Raw genomic sequence first — 5,419 nt, 5'->3', positions numbered from 1 at the left:
TGTAATTCATTAAAGAAAATTTTTTTTCTACAAATACTTATTTATTCTCTAATGTAAACTTACTTCTACATTGAATTTTGGAATACCTCTAACAGTATCACTGTTTTTGATTTTTATTTGTTTCTACAATGGACTATCTATTTTATTTCATTTAGGGCTTCACTAGATGTTTTTTAAATCACATAGGAGCATTTATTGTTATAATAAGATAGTATTTTTCTTAGTGAAATGGAATTTATTTATTTTACAAATGTAAAGAATAAATAAAATGACATTTTTACTGCTACTTGAAAATTCTATAATGTTTTGAAATTTGAGGAAAAGGTTGTATGATAGCACACATTTGTTATGATTATATAATCCTTCTGCATTTTTATCTACCATAAACTAATTATAGATTTGAGTAGCATACATTGTTATTACCTATAGATCTTGTAGTTAAAGCTACTGAACATGTTATACAATATAAAATATTATATCTAGCCATTCAAAGGTGTGCTGCATATTTGAGTGAGGAGTAATAACATACTAATTAAGAAATAATATATTCATTAAGAAAAATAAAGGAAACATTTATAAATTTATAATTAAATTTGGTTTAAATCACAAATATCTCATCTTTCCATGACTCCTTTTTTTTTTTTTGAAGATTTTATTTATTTATTTGACAGAGAGAGAGAGACAGCCAGCGAGAGAGGGAACACAGTCAGGGGGAGTGGGAGAGGAAGAAGCAGGCTACCAGCGGAGGAGCCTGATGTGGGGCTCGATCCCAGAACGCCGGGATCATGCCCTGAGCCGAAGGCAGACGCTTAAGGACTGAGCCACCCAGGTGCCGCTCTTTCCATGACTTCTAAAAGGCAGAGTTAATATCTTTAAAAACCCATATAAAATTGTGATGGGACTATTTTACATGGGACCCATTTTGGATTTGGGAAATTCATGAACTTTTGCAATACTGTGATTTATTTTACATATAATTATTCTAAGATAACATTCTATCTCATGATTATTATAAATTTCCTTTATTCTTATATGTGTCAAAGAGGATTTGTAAAAGACATATCACTTAGAGGATTTTTTAAAAAAAAGATTTTATTTATTTATTTTGAGAGAGAAAGAGGGTGCACACATGCAAGCAAGGAGAGGGGCAAAGGCAGAGGGAGAAAGAGAATCTCAAGCAGACTCAATGCTGAGCATGGAGCCCAACACAGGGCTTGATCAAGACCCTGAGATCATGGCCTGAGCTGAGACTACGAGTCAGAGACTTAACTGACTGAGCCACCCAGGAAGCCCTAGAGGATTTTAATTAAATATCAACTACATATAGCATGTTTTACAGATAGCACAATAACTGAATGAACAAACGAGTTAATATTTTGCAGTTTTAATAACATGTTGTTTTAGACAACCATATAACAACCCTGCCTTTCTTAAAATTTCCATTAATAAAAAAATAAAGTTCATATTGATATGAAAATGTTTGTATTAAGGCCTGGGCCTCGCCAAAAAATTGAAAATAGAAATGACCGAAATATAATTAATTAGAAAGAATCTCCAGTTTTCCCAACCTTGACTCTAACAATGAATGAGAGGGAAGCTGTACACCGGCAGGAAGGTGATAATGAGCGGAAGGCCACTTAGGGACTATATATGGGATCAGGGTTCATGAGAAATGAATAATACGCATAACTAATTCCCACTGCAAGCAGCCCAGAAATATTCTAAGTCAAGAAGTTATGCAAATACCAAAAAAAAAGATCTTTACAAATGTTACTTATAATTACTAAACTTCCCCAAAGTGTTTTTTACTTACATTCACTTCTGTCTGCCCTTATTCCCAAAATTTGATTGACATATCTTTACAATGATGGGCTGCTAGTTAACTTTTCTTTTCTATAATGTAAACATTTTGAAAATCAGAATGCTAATTATATACAATTCATAGGTTTGTGTGAGAATTAAGAGTGTAGATGTATGAAAAAACTCTTAGTAGTGTCATCCCTGAGCAAATATCTCCTATTTTGATTCAGTTATATATTACCATAAATAATATGTTGATTCATTTTGTTATTACTATTTTGCTTTTGAAATTGAACTATCATGTAAGGCTGAAATGACAGATGAAATAAGACCTAATAATAACATCACGTTATTTCGGTAAACCACTTTAATAGATTTTCTATGGTCACAAATGTTATGGTTTTCACTAAAACTGGGCTATTCCATTGTATTTATTACAAGAAATGCTAGTTGAGGTATTTATTTATTTATTTATTTTTTAAAAGATTTTATTTATTTATTTGACAGAGACAGCCAGCGAGAGAGGGAACACAAGCAGGGGGAGTGGGAGAGGATGAAGCAGTCCCAGCGGAGGAGGGTGATGTGGGGCTCGATCCCAGAGCACCGGGATCACGCCCTGAGCCAAAGGCAGACGCTTAAGGACTGCAACATCCAGGCACCCCAAACTACAGAACTTCTAAGCCCACTTCTTGATATGGCACCAAAGCAGGCCCCTCTCAATCTACCAACCTTTCTATGCAGCCAAAGGCCATTGAAACATCCTTTAACAGCCTTTCTTTGAGATATATATATATATAATATATAGAGAGAGAGAGAGAGAGAGAGAGAGAGAGAGAGAGAGAGAGAAAGAGAGCATGAGAGGGAGAGAGATTTATTATGAGAAATTGTCTCATAATAAATGACCAGGAGAGTCAAAGACATAAATCCCATTCTAAGGACTGGAGAAGATGAGAGGCAATATTCCAGATCTTAATCATTGAGGCAGGAAAAGAGAGGTGGATTTCTCCTTCCTTAATCTTTTGTTATAGTTGGGCCCTCAAGAGACTAGTTCAGGCCCACCCATATTGGGGATGGCATTCTACATTATTGAATCCACTGATTCAAATCCTAATCTCATCCAGAAAACATTGTCATAGACACACCCAGAAATAATGTTTAATCTGGGCACCCCAAAGCCGGTCTCACAGACACATAAAATTAACTCGCACACCAGCTATGCTGATTACTAGATGAATCAAGAATGCATAGATTCTCTCACTTTTTGACCTCGCATCTTGGCTTTTTTTTTTTTTTTAAAGATTTTATTTATTTATTTGACAGAGATAGAGACAGCCAGCGAGAGAAGGAACACAAACAGGGGGAGTGGGAGACGAAGAAGCAGGCTTATAGCGGAGGAGCCTGATGTGGGGCTTGATCCCATAATGGCGGGATCACGCCCTGAGCCGAAGGCAGACGCTTAACCTCTGTGCCACCCAGGCGCCCCTCACATCTTGGCTTATACGTAACCTCCTCCATTAAGATTTTCCTGTTTCCCTGAAATTTTATTATTTATTCATCAATCCTAAATTATTCCATAGGCTTTATGAGATGTTATCTTGATTTTACTCTGTTTTGGTTTCCTGCTTGCTTATCTGTATTATCCAAGAGCTTGTAAGTCCATTGTGAAAATAGTAAGGATGAAAATGAGAATAGCTAACATTTACCAAGAGGTTACTTTGTACATCATTATTCAATAATCTTACACTAAAACATGTTACAGAGGATAACTTGGATTTCTATTCAGATTTAATATTTACTGTTACATCTTCAAGGAATTCCAATTTTCACATAATGTTAGGGTTTGTAAATTATACTTGATAAAATCTTTACACTTTTCTATTGTGTGGTAATGTTACCAGACTCCAGAAGAAAACAAGTATCATTTCAAAGAAGCAATTTAGGAATTTTCACCAATTTTTGATTAAGTCAAAAGATCTTTTTATTTATTTTTTTATTTTTATTTTCCAGCTGGGTACAGTATACTTATTGAAGGTACATGACAAGGTAGGGCTCCTCAAGCCTGTCCTCTTCTTCAGGGGGTCTGGGATGGAAACTGTGTAGAGGTAAGGAGAGTCTCAGTGTGTTAGGGGATGAGTTGGGGTGAGGACACCCCAGCAGCTGAGGGCCTCTCTCTTCCTCTTGCTTTCACTGGGGCAGGTGGTCCAGAGGCTCTTACTCCTTGGAGGCCATGTGGACCTCACTGTCATACCAGGATATGAACTTGACACAATGGTCACTGAGTGCAGTGCCAGCACCAGCATTGAAGTTGGAAGAGTGGGTGTCACTGTTGAAGTAGCAGGAGACAACCTGATTCTCAGTGTAGCCCAGCATGCCCTTGAGGGGACCTTCCAATGCCTGTTTCATCACTTTCTTAATGTCCTCATATTTGGCAGCTTTCTCCAGGCAGCAGTTAAGATCTATGACTGACACACTGGGGGTGGGGACACAGAAAGCTATGCCAAATGAGCTTCCCATTCAGCTCAGGGATGATCTTGTCTACAGCCCTGGCAGCATCAGTAGAAGCAAGGATGATATTCTGGGCAGCCCCTTGGACATAATGCCACAGCTTCCTAGAGGGGCCATCCATTGTCTTCTGGGTGGCAGTGATGGCATGGACTATGGTGATGAGTCGCTCCACCATGCCAAAGTTGTCATGGATGACCTTTGCCAGAGGGCTGAGACAGCTGGTGGTGCAGGAGGCATTGCTGGTAATCTTGAGGGAGTTGTCATACTTCTCCTGGTTCACACCCATCGCAAACATGGGGGCATCGGCAGAAGGGGCAGAGATGGTGACCCTCTTGGCCCCACCCTTCACGTGAGCCCCAGCTTTCTCCACGATGTTGAAGACCCCAGTGGACTCCACAAGATACTCAGCATCAGCATCACCCTATTGTTGCTGGCAATATCTTGCTCCTGGAAAATGGAGATGGGCTTTCCATCGATGACAAGTTTCACATTCTCACTCGACTATGCTTTTAAATTTGTCGTGGGTGGAATCATACTGGAACATGTAGACCATGTAGTTGAGGTCAGTGAAGGGGTCATTAATGGCGACAATATCCACTTTGCTGGAGTTAAAAGCAGCCCTGGTGAGCAGGCACCCAGTATGGCCAAATCCACTCTGGCCTTCACCATTCTGTCTCCACAATGCAGCTGGCACTGCACCAGAAGATGCCGCTCTCTGTCGAACTGGGAGGAGCAGAGAGCCAAAAGATCTTTTTTAAAAAGCCCTTCTAATGCAATACTCTAATCATCTGGATGACTCTTTTTATTTAATTAAAAAAAATTATATCATGAGTCTCTTTAAAATTATATTCTTAATTACTTGCTTTAGAATTATTTCCCTACTTTGTCCAGACTTCCCTTCTCCAATTATTTCCCCAATTTTCCTGCATTGTACTTCTTATTGCATTAACACGGGTGTATTGGGGTTAAACACGGTTTTCGTTTCTATATATATTTTCACGTTTGAGTAGAAAGATAGTTTTTCTGGGTGTGCAATTTGGAGAAGTTATCTATCACAGCACATTAAGATATTATATTACCATCTTCTGTTTCTTGTTGAGAAAACTATCTTTCT

General features: G+C 38.3%; 1 pseudogene; it reads right to left on the bottom strand.

Annotated features, from left to right (window-relative positions):
• Positions 1-4,011: 4,011 nt before the first annotated feature.
• On the bottom strand, positions 4,012-4,960 carry LOC100468601 (annotated as a pseudogene).
• Between the last annotated feature and the right edge of the window lie 459 nt (positions 4,961-5,419).

The sequence above is a fragment of the Ailuropoda melanoleuca genome, chromosome 14 (assembly GCF_002007445.2).
Source record: "Ailuropoda melanoleuca isolate Jingjing chromosome 14, ASM200744v2, whole genome shotgun sequence".
Taxonomy (NCBI): Eukaryota; Metazoa; Chordata; class Mammalia; order Carnivora; family Ursidae; genus Ailuropoda; species Ailuropoda melanoleuca.
This window is presented reverse-complemented; position numbering and strand designations above follow the sequence as displayed.